Below are 21,249 nucleotides of genomic sequence, written 5' to 3' on the forward strand. Positions count from 1 at the left end.
GGCCTCCCTGAGTCCAGGGGAATTCCTGGCCTCGATAGATCTGAAAGATGCGTACCTGCACATCCCCATTTTCGAGGGTCATCAGCGGTACCTTCGGTTTGCTATCACAGAGGACCATTATCAGTGTGTGGCATTACCTTTCGGTCTCGCTTCGGCTCCAAGGGTGTTTACCAAAGTGCTGGCGCCGGTTCTGGGCCTGTTAAGGGCACAGGGCATTGCGGTACCTGGACGATCTCCTTCTGAGATCGAGTGTCAGCCAGGACCTACTGCGCAATCTGTCCACCACGGTACAGACGCTCCAGGAGTTCGGATGGACCATCAACGTTCAGAAATTGACGTTGTCTCCATCGGTTCGTCTTCCCTATCTGGTAATGATTCTGGACTCTGCTCAGGCAAAGGTGTTCTTGCCGGAGGACAAGCTCTGGACTTTACGGGACGAGATCAGGTCCCTCAGGGACAATCCGTCCTCGTCACTCAGGACCTGTATGCGGGGCCTGGGGTTGATGGTTTCGGCCTTCGAGACGATTCCCTTTGCTCAGTTTCACACGCGGGCTCTCCAGGCGGAGATCCTGGCCACGTGAGACCGACTGCCTCAGTCCTTGGATCCGATTGTCTCATTGAGTCGTCAGACCAGATTGGCTCTTCTGTGGTGGCTCCAGTCCCCGACGGTGTCAGAACGCAAGTCCTTCCGTCCGTTATTGTGGACTGTGATTACCACAGATGCCAGCCTGTCGGGCTGGGGTGGAGTCCTGGGCAGCCTGTCTGCCCGTGGCACTTGGTCAAGGGAGGAATCCTCACTTCCGATAAATGTGCTGGAATTGCGAGCGATAAAACGCTATCTCTTCCAGTGGTCGGACTGACTTCGGGGCCGTCCTGTTCGGGTACAGACGGACAATGCTACCGCGGTGGCTTACATCAACAACCAAGGGGGCACCCGGAGATGACTGATATTCTGTCTTGGGCCGAGACTCATGTCCCGGCATTCTCAGCAGTTCACATTCCGGGTGTGGAGAACTGGCAGGCCGACTATCTGAGCCGCCAGACCCTGGACCAGGGGGAATGGTCCCTGCACCCGGAGGTCTTCCAAATGCTGTGTGCGAAGTGGGGATCCCCGGACGTGGATCTGTTTGCATCTCGGCTAAACCAAAAGGTGGAAAGGTTCATGGCAAGAATGCGCGATCCTCTGGCTGATGCCTCGGATGCGTTGGTGGCCCCTTGGCATCAGTATCGTCTGATGTATGCCTTTCCTCCGATTCAGTTGCTATCCAGGTTCCTCCGCAGATTAGCCTCCTGGTGATTCTGGTGGCACCGGACTGGCCACGCCGGTCCTGGTACGCCGACGTTGTTCACCTGGCAGTGGCGCCTCCGTGGAGGCTGCCTCTGCGGGAAGATCTCCTGTCTCAGGGTCCGATCTTCCATCCTGCTTTACAGTCGCTGGCTTTAACGGCCTGGCTGTTGAGACCTAGGTCCTGAGGGACAGGGGTCTCTTCCCTGAGGTCATCCCTACCCTTGTCAAGGCTAGGAAAACCTCCTCTGGTAAAATCTATTACCGTACCTGGAAGGCTTATTTTGCCTGGTGCGAGTCCAGGGGGTTCTCCCCTCGCTCGTACTCGGTGTTGAGAGTGTTAGCCTTTCTTCAATCTGGGGTGGACCAGCGCCTGGCGCTGGCCACAATCAAGGGCCAGGTGTCCGCACTGGCTATTCTTTTCCAATGCCCTGTGGCGTCTCATTCTCTGGTTCGCACCTTCATTCAAGGTGTGCGACATTTGGCTCCTCCCAGGAAGGAGCCCTTACCTCCATGGGACTTGAGCTTGGTTCTGTCCGCGTTACAGCGTGCTCCCTTTGAACACATCCGGGAGATTTCGTTGCCTCTGCTGTCTAAGAAGGTTGCCTTTTTGGTGGCGATCACTTCGGCTCGCAGGGTGTCAGAACTGGCAGCGTTATCTTGCCGTTCTCCGTACTTGGTGATTCACAAGGATAAGGTGGTTTTGCGTCCGCATCCCTCCTTTCTTCCTAAGGTGGTCTCTGAGTTCCACATTAATGAGGACATTGTCTTGCCTTCGCTTTGTACGAAGCCTAAGCATCCTAAGGAGGTTGCTCTGCATTCCTTGGATGTTGTCAGGGCGATCAGGGCTTACCTGTCGTCTACGGAATCCTTTCGAAAGACTGATTTCCTCTTTGTCCTTCCTGAGGGACCTCGGAAGGGCATGGCTGCGTCTGCAGTGACTATTGCCAAATGGATCAGACAGACCATTGAACAGGCTTATGCTTTGAAGGAACGGGTTCCACCCTTCCCTGTTAAGGCGCACTCTACCAGATCTGTGGGTGCGTCCTGGGCCTATTGGCATCGGGCCTCGGGGGCCAGGTGTGCAAGGCTGCGACTTGGTCGTCGTTGCACACTTTTTTCCAAATTCTACAAGGTAGATGTTCTGGCATCAGCTGATGCCTCCTTTGGCCGCAAATTTCTCAGTGCGGCAGTGCCATGAAGGACCCTTGTTTTTTTATGGGTCCCTGGCTGTTGGTATTTGCTTTCCTGGGCTGTTGCTCCTGTTGAGCTTTGTTTTCTGTTGCCCAGAAGGTTCTCTTACTATGCGTGTAAGGTTCCTTTCTCTGATGTGGGTACTGCGTTGCCTTTTCTACGGTTGGGTCTCCCACCCCTCATGTATACACTGCTTTGGGACATCCCAATAGTGATGACTTAGAGAAGGCGGCGACTGTCGGAGGACATAAGATAAAACTGAATTTTTGTAAAATCTTACCTGTAAAATTCCTTTCTTTAAGTCCTCCGACAGTTGCCGATCCCGCCCCTCTTTGTTCTTTTTGACTAAATCTTATGCCTAGCTACTCCTGCGGAGCGGAAGTCAATACCCAATAGTGATGACTTAGAGGAGGCGGCGACTGTCTGAGGACTCTGAGAAAGGAATTTTACAGGTAAGATTTTACAAAAATTCAGTTTTTTGGGGGTATCGTTGGGTAGGGGTACTCAGGAGGAATTCCGGAAAATGCCTCTCATGCAGAAGGCTCAATGCATCTGGTTGGGGAATTGGGGCAGGAGCACCAGCTGGATACAGAAGGGCTCTGATTATCTCTTCTTGGAATTGAAAGAAAGATAATGTTCCGGCAGACGCTTTGTATAAGACAAAAGCGTTGTAAATAGCCAATTGAAATAGGTATACAGACACTTTTTTGTACCAGCGTCTGGCCTTACGGGCAATTAAGTAGGGTCCCATCATCTGGTCGTTGAAGTCCACCCCTCCCATTTTACGGTTATAGTCATGTACACAGAGGGGCTTCTCAACAACAACACCGGTGACCGTAGTAATTTTGACTGCCGTGTCTGGGTGAATGGAGGACAGAATGAAAACGTTCCGTTTGTCCCTCCACTTCACTGCAAGCAATTCCTCGCACCTCAAGCAGGCTCTCTCCCCCGAGCTCAGTGGGGCATTTACTAGCCATTGGGGAAACCCCGGCGATTAGATCGCACGGTGCCACAAGCTCCAATTTGCAATTGGAAGAGGTGTCTAAAAAGTGGCACGCTTGAATAGAAATTGTCCACGTACAAGTGGTACCCCTTTCCGAATAAGGGTGACACCAAGTCCCAAACTATCTTGCCGCTGCTCCCTATGTAGTCTGGGCAGTCGGGGGGCTCCACAGTGCTATCTTTTCCCTCGTAGACACGGAAATTAACTGTATAACCTGTGGCCCTGTCATAAAGTTTATACAACTTGACCCCGTATCTGGCACGCTTGCTGGGGAGGTACTGTTTGATAGAAAGGCGGCTAGTAAACTTAATCAGGGACTCGTCAAAGCAGACATCTTGTTCGGGGTACAATTTTGTGGAGCCGATCATATTCAGGGTCTCCCTGAGGACGACAGAGTTCATTGTCGCTGAAATGCATGAACCGAAATATTTGTTCGTATCGAGCCCTGGACATAGCAGCAGAGAACACGTGCATTTGATGAATTGGGTCAGTGGACCAATATAACCGCAATTCATTCTTTTTTGTAATGCCCGTGTTGAAGGAAAGGCCCAGAAAGGTTTTAAACTCGGGAATTGTAATAGGATTCCAGCCGAATGGTCTGGCAAGGGGTGAATTTGGGTTGGCGGCGATGAATTGTTGAGCATATAAATTTGATTGGTCCACAATAGATCCGAAAAGATCTTCAGTGAAAAACAGCTCAAAAAAGTTAATGGGATTAAAACCAGCTGTTTCCACTTGGATTCCAGGTTGGGCAGTGAATGGGGGAAGTACTGGCGCTGTGGAATCTGTGGGTTGCCAATTAGGATATGCCAGCGCTTCAGGGAGGACACTATGGGCTCTACGGGCCTGTCTCCGGATACGCGGTGGCTGCGGGCCACTATTCGTGCTAGCCACTGCACCAGCTTCAACTGCACTTAGGTGACTCGCCACGTCACCAAGTGATACTGCAGTGCTGGTTGTAGGTCCAGGGTGTACTAGGCCGCTCGTGCTTGCCAGAAGTGTGAGCGGCACTAGTACTGGCACTCTGCTGCATAGGAGAAACTCCTGGTTCTTGCAAATCAGCAACTTCAGAATAGGGTCGGGTACGCCTGACCTTAGCAGGGACCCCTCTGTCGGAGCTATCTGTCAGGGAGCCGCTGCTGTCATCTGGTTCGTATACTGACCCTGATTCTGCCAGTGAGGCTTCCCCATCGCTCTCATCTGACATGGCCATTATACTGTAGACCTCTTCACCACTGTACCAACTTTTGTCATTTTAGTAACTAAATTTACCGGTACAGTAGTGTGACTGCTAGGTAATAAAAGCACCTGGTTGTCGAGGACTATTTGGTCGCTACAAAAAATAACTGCTAGTGCTTACAGAGATCAGGCCTGACTCTGCTAACGCAGCGGTTTTGTGTGACTTGTGTTTTTTGGAAGTGTCAGTAATCTATTGATTACTACACTTGCCTGGGTAAGGTGGTCTGGGCAGGGGGGCTAAACGCAGGTGCTAGCAGGAATCAGTGCTGATTGTGCAAGCACTGCGTTTTGGGAACACTAAATTATGAGGACGCTAGTATAGTTCTGATCAGATCAGATATTGATCTGTTCAAACACTATACTAGTAATGGAGGTGTGTGTGTGTATGTGTGTTCGTGTACTTGACTGTAACTGACGCTAAGTAACGGTGGTGTAGTGGGACCCTGACGCTGACTAGCCTAAGTTGTGTCACCCGTGACACTAATACAGTGATCGGTAATCACTGTATATAGTGAGCACTGTGACAGGGCAGTGAAGGGGTTAACTGGGGGAGATCAAGGGGTTAAACCTTTATAGGGGATAGATAGCGGGTGGCCTAAACCTATTTGGGCTTAGCGCAAGCGCAAATTGGGGTCACAAGTGACACTAAATACAGTGATCAGTAGTTATCTGATATACTGTATATAATAGTGCACTGTGTTATAGGAAGTGAAGGGGTTAATTGGGGGAGATCAAGGGGTTAAAAGTTTATTAGGGGATAGGTGGCGGGTGCCCTAACCCTATCTGGGCTTAGCGCAAGCGCAAATTAGGGTTACAAGTGACACTAAATACAGTGATCACTATTTACCTATATACTGTATTTAGTGCACAGAGTAATAGGGAGTAAAGGGGTTAACTGGGGGTGATCAAGGGGTTAAAACTTTATTAGGGGATAGGTGGCGGGTGCCCTAACCCTATTTGGGCCTAGCGCAAACTAGGCTCACAAGTGACACTTATACAGTGATCAGTAAAAGATCTGTATACCACTGTATATAGTGTTCACTGTGAGGGGTTTGGGGGGTGATCAGAGGTGATCAAGGGGTTAAATGTGCGTATGTGAAGTGTGTCAGTGTAGTGTTGGTGGAAACTCACGTTTTTGATGTGTCTCAGTCTTCTCCTGGAACCGAAAGGGCTCCAGAAGGGACAGTGACATCACTTCCCCTGCCTGTGTTTACATTACACAGGCAGGGGAGAGAAAACCATTGGTTGGAACCGATCGCCAGATACAGACCAAAAATCATTGGTCTGTATCTGGTGACTGATCGGTTCCCTACCGAATCCGACCAGAATCGGCTCCCGCGCCGCTGGAGCGCACTCTGGGAGCCGTGATCTCGCCCGGCGTAGGTCTACGTCGCTGGACGGGATCGTGCCACATTGCCGCAGTAGTGTCAATGTCAGCGGTCGTAAAGTGGTTAAGGGCCAGTTGTCTGCACTGGCTGTTTTTTTTCAGCGCCCCTTGGCGTCTAACTCTCTGATTCGCACCTTTATTCAAGGTGTGCGTCACTTGGCCCCTCCTCGGAGGGCGCCTCTACCTCCATGGGACTTGAACTTGGTTCTGTCCGTTCTACAACGTTCTCCCTTTGAAAACATCAGAGAAATTTCTTTGCCTCTGCTGTCTAAGAAGGTTGCCTTTCTAGTGGCGATCACTTCTGCCCGCAGAGTGTCAGAGTTGGCGGCCTTGTCCTGCCGCTCCCCTTACCTGGTGGTTCATAAGGATAAGGTGGTCTTGCGACCTAACCAGTCTTTCCTTTCAAAGGTGGTTTCTGACTTTCACCTTAATGAGGACATTGTTTTGCCTTTGCTCTGTGCGAATCCCAAACATCCTAAGGAGTTTGCTTTGCATTCCTTGGATGTTGTCAGGGCGATCAGGGTTTACCTGTCGTCCACTGAATCCTTTCTGAAGTCGGGTTCTCTTTTTGTCCTTCCTGAGGGACCTCGGAAGGGTATGGCTGCGTCTGCGGCGACCATTTCAAAATGAATCGGACAGACGATTGTACAGGCCTATTCGATTAAGGAACGGGTTCTGCCCTTCCCTGTCAAGGCGCACTCTACCAGAGCGGTGAGTGCGTCCTGGGCCTTCCGGCATCAGGCTTCGGTGTCCCAGGTGTGCACGGCTGCGACTTGGTCGTCTGTGCACACCTTTTCAAAGTTCTATAAACTTGATGTTCTGGCATCAGCAGATGCCTCTTTTGGCCGCAAAATTCTGTGTGCGGCAGTACCTTAAGGGGACCCTTGTTTTGCAGGGCCCTGACTGTTGGGGTTGTTTTTTCCCCCTTGTTTATTTGCTTTCCTGGGTTATTGCTCCAGTTGAGCCTTTGTTACCGGAGGATACCTTTCTGTTCACGTAAGATTCCTTTCTCTGCTGTGGGTGCTGGGTTGCCTTTTCTGACGGTTGCGTTTCCCACCCCTCATATCTACACTGCTTTGGGACATCCCATTGGTGAAGACTGTATGAGTGGGCGGCACCTGTCAGAGGACGTAAAAGAAAAGGGAATTTTTGTAAAATCTTACCGTAAAATTCCTTTCTCTGAGTCCTCTGACAGTCGCCGCCCCCGCCCCTCTATTGGGATTCTTTAGACTTTAACTGCTTGCTACCAAACTGAACTGGGATGGCTGATTGCAGGGGGGTATTGGACCAGTGGGACAGCCCCCATAGGTGTGTCTATGTAAATTACTTTCTTTTTAACAAGTCTTATGCCTAGCTTGCTCCTATGGATAAGAGGTCAATACCCATTGGTGAAGACTGTATGAGTGGGCGTCGACTGTCAGAGGACTCAGAGAAAGGAATTTTACGTAAGATTTTACAAAAATTCCCTTTTTAAAAAAAAAAATAAAAAAGCACAGTCACTAGGATACAGTTTGTAATCTAACAGAGGGGATTATGTTAACATAACATAGTGGCTTAACAACCACTTTAAGATAAAAAAACCTTTAAGCTTTGACAAAAGAAACCTGGAAGCTGATTGGTTACCATGCACAGCTGCACCAGATTTTGCACTCCCCAGTTTTAGCAACTTAACCCCATCGTCTATTACATATAAAGGTAGGATGCTTTTAAACTAATTAAAAGTTTAAAAATGAAAACTTTTGGGTGAAGCAATGTTAATGTTAATGCTGCTTTCCAGCTGGACTTGTTATCCTTATCCTTCTTTCTCTGATTTTCCCACAGATAATTGACCACATGCCCTATGACAAGACCACGGACTATTTCTCGCTGGGCATCATTATTTTTAAGATGGCCTTCTCATATTACCCCTTCTGTGACTCCGATGTCAACACGTCTATATGCAAAGATCTGCCGGACTACCCAGAAGATGCGGATCCTGAGCTTGTGGCCTTCTTAAACAAGGTAAGTAGTGATACCATAACTAGGAAAGTAGATACATAGGCTCAGCCAATGAGCCAGTGAACTTTTTTAATGTGGTTTGCACTCTGTAGGAAGTGAAGCGCGATTCGTTCTAATGATTGTAAAAAAATGTGCTAGGAGGTGAAGGAAACCTGTCACATGACCTTGACATAGGCCATGTGACAGCCCTCTCCTCCTATGAGCAAACATTATTTGCAACATTACGTAGAGAACACACTGCAGACTCCACATTGTACTCTGCTATTTATTAATAGGACGTGAATTGCCAACGCCATGTGGAATGTGGAGTATTTCCTGCATTGTGCATAAGCTATAGGGCTTTATAAATAGGCCAATTAGCATTTTGGTGCCATTACTGTCATCTTATGTTTCTTTATTTTCTGTTTTTCCCATAGCTACTGTGTAAAGATCACCAAAAACGGAAGGAGGCCATTGCCAACATACGAGAAGAACCGTTTTTTAAAGGAATACGTTGGAGGGAGCTGGAGGCAGGGAATATGAGGTCTCCACTTTTTGTTCCTCGAAGAGTAAGTAGAGTTTTGACCATATTTATGAAAGGATCTGAACATTCATTCTTCTTTTTTTTTTAATTCAATTTTATTTTAATTTCTTATTTTTTCCCATATGCAAACTTTCCATACAATACATAAAAATATAACATATTTAACAATACAACACATTCTCTTAAACCCCCCCCCCCACCAACCATAAATAAATAATTTAACCACAACACGGATATACTATGCATTTTCAACCTCAGGTAGCGGTCCCAGGGTATCAATTCATACTCTCTATATTTTTTTTCAAATCCTTTTATATTACCCTGCCTCTTATAAAATATCTTTTCCCTCAAAATTATATTATTTATCCTCCTCTGCCATTCCCATAGTGAGGGAGGTTTAGATTTTATCCAGTTTGAAGTAATTCCCTTTCTAGCTTGATATAGGCATCTCATCACTGCAATCCGTTTGGGGTTTGGCTTCACATCCCGCCCCAGATGTCCCAGTATACATAGTAACCGGTCCATTTGCAAGTTTAGCTCATATACCATATTTATTTTATTTAGTACCCCTTCACAGTATCTATATAACTTGTGGAACCTCCATAACATATGTATCTGATCACCTATTGAAGCACTACATCTAGGGCAGAATGCATCTGGCCGTCACCCAAATTGGAATAATCTTTTGGGTGTATAGAATGCCCTATGAATATTATAAAGTTGTGTAAGCCTTGGGGCTGATGATAAAGACAATAAATCTGTCGAGGAAACCACATCTTGCCACTGAGCATCTGTTATTGTAACCACATCCTCTTCTCATTTACCCCTACTAATAAACTGAGAGTCTATTTCCAATACTTTTAGGTGGATATTATTATACAGTTTCAATATCATCCCTTTCAATGAGATAGCCTCAACCACCATTTTTAACAAGGGGAATCCAATCCATTCCAACTTACTCTCTTTGAATTGAATAGACAATGCATGTCTTAGTTGTAGATATTGGTAAAAATTACTTTCTCTTACGTCCTCCGACAGTCGCCGACACTTCATAATCTTCACTAATGGGGTATTGACCTTTGCTCCGTAGGAGTAGCTAGGCAACAAGATTTGTTAATATAAAAGCTTTTAGAATATCACACCCCTAGGGGGCAGTCCCCTCACTCAATACCTCCCTGCTTCCTGCATTCTCAACTCAGTTTCTAATGCCTAGCTTAGGAGTAGCTTGGCTGATACTGTGCTGGGGCTCTCAGTCTCAGCCTTCTATTCTCTTTTTTGATTTTATTTGAGTATTTTTCTCTTTTACTAGTTGTTATTTTTCTCAGCATTTAGTTTAGTTTCTTCGGATGAAGATGATCGTGCGGAGCTGGGTCTCGGACTGGCCACCCTGGTTCCCAGGGCTCAGGGCCAGGGGTTCCCCAGCCTGCCATCGAGCGTTCAGCTCAGGTTTCCCTGGCATATTGAACGACCCATCCCTGTTCGCTGCAGGGATGCTGCCTGTGAGGTGGCTACCTCACTGGACGCCATTTGCGGTTTCGCACCGCAGTTCCACTGCGTCCTGGCTGCGACACTCCCTGTCCTCAGTACAGCAGTTTGGTCGCTAGAGAAGGCTCCCCACGCCATCCGGACTGGTAAGTACATTTCTATGTGGGGACCTGTCTGTTTGGGTGTCAGTCTGTGACTGTGTGACCCTGCATGTCTGTATATGTGCTGAGCTCCCTGTCAGATTCCTGTGTGGAATAGCTGCCTTTTCTGTGGGCTGCGGGGGGGGGGGGGGCTCTCCCGATCTGCTATGTGTGCTGTGTGGGCAGACTGGGGTTAGACATGCTGTGCGGCGGCCGCTATTGCGGTCCGCCATTTTTTTGAGGCAAACTTGTGGTGTCCGGCCCTAAGTGAGTAGAGCGCGGTGTTTTGGCGCCAAACGCCGCCATTTTGTTGGAGATCGATGTACAACCACATGTCGGCGCCATTTTGTAATTGCCCAAAAATTGTCTCAGCCGAGCGGCCATGTTTGTGTAGCCTGCATAGGCTTTATAGGGCGGTCAGTCATTACATCACTTCCTTTTGCTCTGGGACAGCGATCGGTGGCAGCAGCCTGTGTGGCCTCTCCAGGTTTTTACTTCTCCTTGTCCTGTATTTCCCTACTCAGTGTTCTTATCCCTGTGGGGGTCGATCTATGCAGTAGTGTGCGGTGGGCTACGCTCGCCGATGTCTTAAGGGGACAGTACTCCTTTTTCCAATTGTTGCTGGGGCATGGATTCTCAGGATTGCAAGTTTCCTCCCACCTTGGTGGGGGGCCAAGGGGCTGCTGCATCCCCCGAGGGGGCTGATCTGGCTGCTATTGTGGCGAACTTGGCTTCTCAGGTGCAAATGCTAATGGCTGACCGATCCGCAAAACGGCCCAGATTGTCTATTTCCTCTGATTCAGAGGGCGATGGGGCTGCTATGGCTGGAGTGCCCTTCTCAGGGTCTCGCTCATCTCTGGACCTTGTGGGGTCTGAGGGGGAGGCTGAGGTAGAAGGAGTTGATAATTCTCCCCCTGGCTCGCCTGAAAAGCTTGCACTCATGGATGAGTTGGTTGCTTCTATCAAGGAAACACTGCACTTACAGGATGAACCATGTCCTCCTGCTTTGCTGTCCTCTTATGGGACACAAAGGAAGTGCAAAACTGCGCAGGTTTTTCCCTGCCCTGCGGAATTTCAGCGCGCTGTTGATGAGCAATGGCGCAATTTAAAGAAGCCATTTACTGTGCCAAGTAGGTTCAAGCTGCGTTATCCATTTACGCCCACCACTGATGAGCGTTGGTGTGTGCCGCCTCAGGTGGATCATGCGGTGGCGATTTTGAATAAATCTACCGCGATTCCTGCTGAGGATACCCCGGTGTTCCGGGACCCTACGGACAGGAGATTGGAGTCTCTTGCCCGTCATGCTTATACGGTTGCTGGTTCTATGCTGAAGCCTATTTTTGCTTCCATTTTGGAAGCCCAGGCTATTGCGGATTGGACGCAGGTGCTCAGGCGCACCCTGGTGGCTGACTCTGCCCCGCCGACAACGTTGGCTATGGTGGATCAAATTCATCAGGGTGTCATGTATTTGTGTGATGCGGACTTGGATTTAGTCCCTTTGGCTGCACGCCTCTCTAGTGTGGCGGTTTTGCACCGTCGCCTGATCTGGCTGAAATGCTGGTCGGTTGACCAATCATCTCGCAAGACTTTTAGCTAATTTGCCCTATGCGGGATCTCGCCTTTTTGGCGAGTCTTTGGATACGCTGATAAAGGGGATCTCCGGGGGTAAGAGTTCTCTCTTACCCCAATCTCACAAGAATAAGTTTGTTTGCGGTAAGAATACCTCGTTTAGGCCCTCTCAGGGGTCCTTTCGTGCCTTTCGGTCGCAATACAAGGGCAAGCCCTTCAAGGGCCAAGGCTCCCAGAAGAAGCCGTGGGCAGGTAAGCAGAAGTCAGGCCAGTCCGGGTCCGCTGCCCATGCCAATTCGGCCTGAAGGGGCGCCCTCACCCGGTTCTGGGGTGGGGGGACATTTGCTCGGTTTTCTTCAACCCTGGCTGGCCCGCATTCGGGACAGGTGGGTTCAGGAAATCGTTCGATCTGGATACAAGATCGAGTTTCTCTCTCGGCCGGCGTGCAGATTTTTTCCCTCAAATCTTCAGCTGTCTCCGGAGCGTTTGCAGGATCTGCACCTGGCGGTGCGGGACCTGCAGGCCCAGGGAGTGGTGGTTCCGGTGCCTCATCGGGACAGATTTCGGGGGTTCTACTCCAATCTGTTCACTGTGCCCAGGAAGGAGGGCAAAGTGCGTCTGATTCTGGACTTGAAAGCTCTGAACCGCTTTGTGCGGGTTCGCAAGTTCCGCATGGAATCTGTGCGCTCAGTGGTGGCTGCCCTGGTTCCGGGGAATTCATGGCCTCCATCGATCTGAAGGATGCGTACCTACACATCCCCATTTTTGAGGGTCACCAGAGGTACCTTCGATTCGCCATTGCGGAGGATCATTACCAATTCGTGGCGTTACCCTTTGGTCTCGCTTCGGCTCCGCGGGTTTTCACCAAGGTGCTTGCGCCGGTTCATGCTTTGTTGAGACCCCGGGGCATCTCTGTCTTGGGGTATCTAGACGATATCTTGATTCGGTCTGCGACCAGTCAGGGTCTGGTGAACGACCTGTCCATCACGATGCACACTCTGCAGGAGTTCGGTTGGAGGATCAATCTTCCAAAGTCAACACTGTGTCCGTCGGTTCGTCTTCCCTACCTGGGGATGATCCTGGACTCTGTTCAAGCGAAGGTCTTCCTGCCGGAAGACAAGCTCCGGACACTTCAGGGCGAAGTCAGGTCCCTCAGGGACACTCAGTGCTCGTCTATCCGGACGTGTATGAGGTGTCTGGGATTGATGGTCTCGGCTTTCGAGGCGATTCCCTTCGCCCAGTTTCACACACGGGATCTTCAGGCGGAGATCCTGTCCAAGTGGGATGAGCGTCCGCAATCTCTGGATCTGCGGATTTCGTTGAGCCGCCTCACCCGAAGGGGTCTTTTGTGGTGGCTCCAGTCCCCGGTGGTGTCGGGGGGCTTTCGTCCTGTGTCATGGACGGTGATCACCACGGATGCCAGCCTGTCGGGCTGGGGTGGTGTTCTGGGCGTTCTGTCCGCCCAGGGAACTTGGTCGGGGGAGGAATCCTCCCTTTCGATCAACATTCTGGAATTGCGAGCAATAAATCTCTGCCTTCTGCGTTTGACGGACAGGCTTCAGGGCCGTCCGGTTCGGGTGCAGACGGACAATGCCACAGCGGTGGCCTACATCAACCACCAAGGGGGCACCAGGAGTGCCCGAGCGGCTCGGGAAGCAGCCGACATTCTGTCTTGGGCCGAGACGCACGTTCCGGCGATACCGGCAGTTCACATTCCGGGAGTGGAGAACTGGCAGGCGGATTATCTGAGTCGCCAGGCCCTGGACCAGGGAGAATGGTCCCTTCACCCGGATGTCTTTCAGATGTTGTGCGCGAAGTGGGGTTCCCCAGATGTGGACCTGTTCGCATCTTGTCTAAACAACAAGGTGGAAAGGTTCATAGCAAGGACGCGCGATCCTCGGGGAGACGCCTCGGACGCGTTGGTGGCGCCCTGGCGTCAGTATCGTCTGATGTATGCCTTTCCACCGATTCAGCTGCTGTCCAGGTTCCTTCGCAGGTTGACCTCGGAACCGCTCGCGGTGATTCTGGTGGCGCCAGACTGGCCTCGCCGGTCTTGGTACGCAGACCTCGTGAATCTGGCGGTCGACGCTCCGTGGCGTCTACCTCTTCGAGAAGATCTCCTGTCTCAAGGACCGATATTCCATCCTGCTTTACAGTCGCTGGCTTTAACGGCCTGGCTATTGAAAGCCAGGTCCTGAAGGATAGGGGTCTCTCCCCTGAGGTCATTCCCACTTTGATCAAGGCTAGGAAGGCCTCTTCGGGGAAGATTTACTACCGTACTTGGAAGGCGTATTTTGCCTGGTGTGAGTCCAGGGGGTACTCCCCTCGCTCATACTCGGTATCGAGAGTGTTGGCCTTCCTTCAAACGGGCGTGGACCAGCGTTTGGCGTTGGCCACGATTAAGGGTCAGATTTCTGCGCTGGCCGTTCTTTTTCAACGCCCTGTGGCGTCTAATTCTTTGGTTAGCACCTTCGTTCAGGGGGTGCGACATTTGGCCCCTCCTCGGAGGGACCCTTCACCTCCATGGGACTTGAACCTTGTTCTGTCCGTGTTACAGCATGCTCCCTTTGAGAAGATCAGGGAGATCTCGTTGTCTCTGTTGTCCAAGAAGGTTGCTTTTTTGGTAGCGATCACTTCGGCTCGCAGGGTGTCTGAGCTGGCGGCCTTGTCCTGCAGCTCTCCCTACTTGGTGATTCACTTGGATAAGGTGGTCTTACAACCTAACCCATCTTTTCTTCCGAAGAGGATCTCGGAATTTCACCTCAATGAGGACATTGTCTTGCCTTCACTTTGCGCGAAGCCTAAGCATCCAAAGGAGGTGGCTTTGCATTCCTTGGATGTTCGGCGATCAGGGTTTACCTGTCATCGACGAAATCCTTTCGCAAGTCGGATTCTCTATTTGTCCTTCCAGAAGGTCCTCGGAAGGGCATGGCGGCGTCGGCTGCGACCATCGCCAAATGGATCAGACAGACCATTCTGCAAGCCTATGCTTTGAAGGGGAAGGTTCCTCCTTTCCCTGTAAAGGCGCACTCTACCAGGTCTCTGAGTACGTCTTGGGCCTATCGTCATCAGGCTTCTGTGGCCCAGGTGTGTAAGGCGGCGACTTGGTCGTCCGTTCACACCTTCTCAAAATTTTACAAAGTGGATGTTCAGGCATCGGCAGATGCTTCCTTTGGCCGTAAAGTTCTTAGTGCGGCAGTGCCTTAAGGTCCCTTGTTTGGGTCCTTGGCTGTTGGGGTGTTTTTACCCCTAGGTTACTTGTTCTTTCCTGGGTTGTTGTTCCTGTTGAGCACGTTTTTTCCTGTTGCCCAGTTGGTTCTCTTGCTTTGGTAAGGTTCCTTTCTCTGATGTGGGTACTGCGTTGCTTTAGGCGCGGCTGCGTTTTTCCCACCTCATGTCTACACTGCTCTGGGACGTCCCCATTAGTGAAGATTATGAAGTGGCGGCGACTGTCGGAGGACGTAAGAGAAAACGGAATTTTTGTAAAATCTTACCGTAAAATTCCTTTCTCTGAGTCCTCCGACAGTCGCCGCCCCGCCCCTCTTTTGGGGTTTGTTTATGTACTTTACTGCTATGCTACTGAAACTGAGTTGAGAATGCAGGAAGCAGGGAGGTATTGACTGAGGGGACCGCCCCCTAGGGGTGTGATATGCTAAAAGCTTTTATATTAACAAATCTTGTTGCCTAGCTACTCCTACGGAGCAAAGGTCAATACCCCATTAGTGTAGATTATGAAGTGGCGGCGACTGTCGGAGGACTCAGAGAAAGGAATTTTACGGTAAGATTTTACAAAAATTCCATTATTAGCTAGTCCAAATTCCTCTTTCAAGACCTGGAATGTTTTCAATTTGTCCACTCAATATAGATGTGTGAGTCTTGCTATGCCCCTTTGTTTCCAGTTATGAAAAAACTCTAGCTCCATAAGCTCTGGAAGTTTTTTATTGTCCCATATGGGAGTATATTCTGTATATCCGGAGTATTGGAATAAAGCTCTAATTATGTTCCATAACTTTATCATTAATTTTACTGAGGAACACTGGTTTTTAACACCCAATGAGTTGGCCTCTAGAGCTTCAACTAAAGATGTATGTGGGGTACAGGCCAACAAAGCCCGAGAACTATAACTAGTAGCGTTGCTGCCTATTTCCCAACCCCCATCTGTTGAAGCTGAGCTGCCAAGAAATAACTCCAAGGGTGCGGAACTGCCATAACCCCCCTATCCCTTGGCAGCTGCAGTATTCTCAGCCTAATTCTGGCTTGCCCTTTTCTCCATATCAGATTTCTAAAGAGTTTCCAATTTCCCAAACCATACCCCTGGAATCCATATTGGTGAGTATATAATAACAACTAAGGCAACCACACCATTTTTATCAAGCTACAACAACCCACTACTGATAGAGGAAGTCAATTCCACACCTTGCATTTTCCCATAACCACTTTACCACCGGAGGATTTTGCTGTCTTACATCCAGGCCACTTTTTGCGATACGGCGCTGTGCGAATTTAACTGACAATTGCGCGGTCTTGCGACGCCGTACCCAAACGAAATTTACGTCCTTTTATTCCCACAAACAGAGCTTTCTTTTGGTGGTAATTTGATCACCTGTGCGATTTTTACTTTTTGCGCTATAAACAAAAAAAGTGCGTTTATTTTGAAAAAATAACAATATTTTTCGAAATTAACATTTTTTTTTTATATGAAATCCCCCCTCCCCCCCCCCCCCAAATGTAAAAATCTAATTTTTTTTTAATTTTTGGTCAATTTGTTTTCTGCCACCTATGTTTGGTAAAAAAAATCACAATAAGCATATTTTGATTGGTTTGCGCAAAAGTTATTGCGTTTACTAACTAAGGGAAAGATTTCTGTCATTTTTGGTGTTTTTTTTTTTAACGCGTAATGGCGGCGAGCTGCGATTTTTTTTTTTTGCGGGACTGCGACATTGCGGCGGACAGATCGGACCCTTGACTGACATTTTAGACACTTTTGGGGGTACCAGTGACATAACTACAGTAATCAGTGCTATATATATATGCACTGTTACTATAAAAATGACACTGGCAGGGAAGGGGTTAATTTTATTGGAGAGGGAGAGGTTAATGTATGCCTGGTGCTTACTAACGTGTGGGGGGGAGGTGACTGAGTGACACAGGGACAGATCGCATATGTTCAGCTATGCTGAAAACTGCGATCTGTCACTCCCTGTCACCTAGGAGATCCGCCCGCTCTGTTTACACAAGCGGGCGGATCTCCAAACTAGATTCCCCGACGATCGCTGGACGATAACGAGCCACATTGCTGCAGTAGCAGCAATGTGAGCAGAGTTAAAGTGGTTAAATGATTCTATTAGAGCTTCTAGATTTTTTTGGATATACAATTTGGGATTTATCGTGACATTTACACCCAAGTATTTAAATCCCTCCACTATCTGTAAATGCCTGGCACACTCGGGCAACTCCTGTTCTAATCCATCCACTGGGAGAAGAACTGATTAATGGAGATTCCCGATATCTCTCCAAATTTCTCTTTAATATGCATTGCAGCACACAATGAGTAATTTGCATCTCGCAGAAACAAAAGGATATCATCCGCATACAGCGTTTTGTTTTTTTTTTCCCCTCACATTCCTTTCTCCTGAAGCCTCTGACATCTTCCGCTGTGCTCATGGCTATGGCCACCGGCTCCACCGCCAATGCAAACAGCAACGGGGACAGCGGACAGCCCTGTCTCTTGCCTCGGAAGGGTGGAAAGCACTCTGATATTTTTTCATTAATCTTAATTTTTGTCCTTGGGTTGGTATATAGCAATTTCGCCCATTTTATAAAGCCAGGACCTATATTAACCACCTCCCACCCGGGCCATTGTAAATATACGGCCGGGTGGGAGTCTCCACCTTCTGATCGGACGTTCCGGAACGTCCTTCAGAAGGAGAGAGATCGCGCTGCTGCGGGCACCCGCAGCGGCGCGATCTCGATGTGTCTGTGTCCCTTGGACACAGAGCAACATCATTCGGCAGGAGGGCCCTGTGATTGGCCCTCCTGATCACATGACGGCTGTGTCCAATCACAGCCGTCATGTAATGTAAATAGAGCCGTTGTAACGGCTTCGATCTCTTCTCCTCCTGACAGATCCTGTCAGTGAGGAGAAGAGGGATGATCTGTGCTGCAGCGGGGGTGATCAGTGAGTATTTTTAATTACTCACTGATCACAGGGGGGGTCTGTGCTGGTAATCAGAACATTGATTACCAGTGCAGCCCTGGGGGGGGAGGGGTGCCACTAGAGCCACCAGGGATGACCACCAGGGATGGCAAACAGGGATCAGAGAGCCCCCCAGTGCCCTCCCTATCAGTGCTGCCCACCAATGCCATCTATCAGTGCTGCCCACCAGTGCCGTTATTGCCATCTATCAGTGCCGCCCACCAGTGCCCATTATTGCCCACCAGTGCTGCCTATCAGTGCCCATCAGTGCCACCTATCAGTGCCCATCAGTGCCGCCAATCAGTGCCCATCAGTGCTGCCTATCGGTGCCCAACAATGCTGCATATCAGTGCTATCTATCAGTGCCCATCAGTGCTGCATATCAGTGCTACCTATCAGTGCTGCATATCAGTGCCACCCCATCAGTGCCACCCCATCAGTGCCTGTTAGTGCGGCATCATCAGTGCTCATCAGTGCAGGAAAAAACATATCTATTTACAAAATTTTATAACCTAAACAAAAAAACTTTTTTTTTTTTTTTCAAACTTTTCAGTCTTTTTTTATTTGTGCACCAAAAAAGAAAAAACCTGATGGTGATCAAATACCACCAAAAGAAAGCTCTATTTGTGGGGAAAAAATGACACAAATTTGGTTTAGGTACAGTGTTGCATGACCACGCAATTGTCATTCAAATTGCAACAGCGCTAAAAGCTGAAAATTGTTCTGGGAAGGAAGGGGGTTTAAGTGCCCAGTATTGAGGTGGTTAAAGGCTGCCAGCACCTCCCACATGTATTGCCACTCGACGCTGTCAAACGCTTTGACAGCGTCAAGGGACAGCATCACTCTTGACCCCATCTCCTCAGTTGGTCTTAGCAAATTTAGAAACCATCTCCTTATATTTATTCCTGTAGATCTATCTGGCATAAATCCACATTGATCCGAATGTATTATGGTGTGAATTATTTTAGTAAGTCTATTTGCTAAGACCTTTGCCAACAATTTAACGTCCGTACATAACAAGGAGATCGGCCTGTATGACGCGGGTTGAAGGGGATCTTTCCCTTCTTTTGGAATCACTATAATCGTTGCCTCTGTCAAAGATAGTGGGAGTCTCTCCTTTCTCTATCGCTCATTGACAGACGTAGTCTTCTTGATTCTCAAGAGCTGGGTTATGTTGTCTCCGCAGGAGTAGGACTAGGCAGAAAGACAAAACGTTCTGGCTCCACCTTAGGGGCAGTCCCTGAGGGTATATCCTCCCTCTCTCTGCTACAGGGAATCAGTTTTTTTCTGTCTAGTCAGGAGTAAGGACCTAAGTTCCTTGCTGGGATCTTTTGGTCCTGGCAAGATTTTTTTCTTTAGAAAAAACATTTTTTAGGTAGTTTTTCTCCAGTGTTTTTTTCCTGTGAGATCTTCAAGCAAAAACGCCGGACTGGGCGACACTTGTGGTCACCCCAGCCGGCCTACGAGCGCGCGCAGACCATTGCATTGCGCTTGGTCGGCCGCGACACATTCAAGTAAGTATGCGGGGCTGGGCGACGGGCTGGATGTTGAGATCCAGTGGTCACCCCGGTTTCTGCCTACGAGCGCGTGCAGACCAGAGCTCCGCGCTGGGTCGGCCGCGACGGAGTCCCAGTGGAGGGACTGACCTTGCGAGTTAAAAGCTCGCTTGGACGCCAGGAACCAGAGAGTCGAGGCGTCCGGAGTGGTCCACAACCCCCCACCCCGGTGGAGAGGGTATTGTGAAGAGAGGGTGCCTGTCGGTTTGGTATGGTGAGTAAACGTTCCCTTTTTTCTTTCCTCGTTATGAGGCAGTATGAATTATGGGCCCCTCCATACATGGTCAGTATATATCTGACACTAAAAAGTCCCCCTTGTAAATACAGTATGTGTTTGTGGGAAGTGGACTTGGTTTGAGAGCTAACACTCTACCCAGCAGACTGTAACATTACAGCAGACATAGGAGGTATGATCCTACCTTATTTGTAGTGTATCTCCTGTAGATCCATATATCGCCACTTAGCAGAGATGCAGGTGGATGTGCTGGGAAAACGATTTCGGCGGTCCGCCGCCATTTTGCTGTAGACCAAGTGCATGTATGTCCTCAGGTCACGCCGGCCGCCATGTTTTTGGAGTCTTATGTCTCTTGTATGGGGGCGGCCATGTTTCATGAGCCCAGCTACCTCGTGGAGAGCTGGGAACGCCGAAAGGCGTACACAGGGGGCGGAGCCACGTCCTTCTACCCGGGAAAAAGCAAAAGCTCCTTCCAGTCTGTAAAAGACAGACGCTGACTGCAGTTGGTTGGAAACTTCACTGCATCGGTTGGTGAGCCTTGGGGGTCCCTCTCTCTCTCTGTGGGGATCGAGAAGCAGGTACTCTGAGGGGCGCTATTGCGCTAGGGGGAGACACAAAAAAAAAATAAAAAAAGTTTTTTTGTTTTTTCTGGCAAAGGTGTCCTGAATTAACATGGACCCTGCCACTCATGTATCTCCTCCGGATCCCCTCGAGGGGTCTGCAGGATCCTCCAGCACCCCACTGACGATTGAATCATTGTCAGCTATTATGGAAACTTTTGTGTCCCGGGTGGAAGTTACTTGTCAGGGACAGGGCGCAAGAAAGCGACCCCCGCCTAACCCCTTATTATCTGAAACCTCGGATTCAGACTCTGAGCCTATTTCTGCAGTTGCAGGTACTTCATCTGGGATTGGTGTCTCGGGTACTGTCTCTTCAGACAGTGAGGAGGATGTTTCGGCATCAGCCATAGCCAGAGAGGAAGCGTTGGTAAACGCACTCATTGTATCTGTTCAAGAAACCTTAAGATTACAGGGTATTCCGTCGGAAATAGCTGAAACTGAAATCCCTTTTGGGACTAAAAAACGCATCAAAGTGGCGAAGGTTTTTCTATTGCCCAAATGTTTTGGCAATCCAATCGAAGAAGAATGGCGTCTGCCAAAACGCACTTTTACTATTTCTAAACGCATTAACAGGCGTTATCCGTTTGAGGAAACCCTCATTAAGAAATGGACAGAACCACCTGTGGTGGATTCACCAATTGCTAGATTGAATAAAGCCACGGTTATTCCTCTAGAAGACGCTCCGTCTTTTAAAGATCCAGTGGATCGCAAGATAGAAGCTATGTCTCGCACCATGTTTTCCTTGATTGGATCAGCTTTCAGACCTATAATAGCTATTGGTCTGGTTTCGCAGGCTGTAACTGAATGGACCAAGTGGTT

Source organism: Pelophylax lessonae (genome assembly GCF_965119305.1).
Source record: "Pelophylax lessonae genome assembly, chromosome: 11".
NCBI classification, from domain to species: Eukaryota; Metazoa; Chordata; class Amphibia; order Anura; family Ranidae; genus Pelophylax; species Pelophylax lessonae.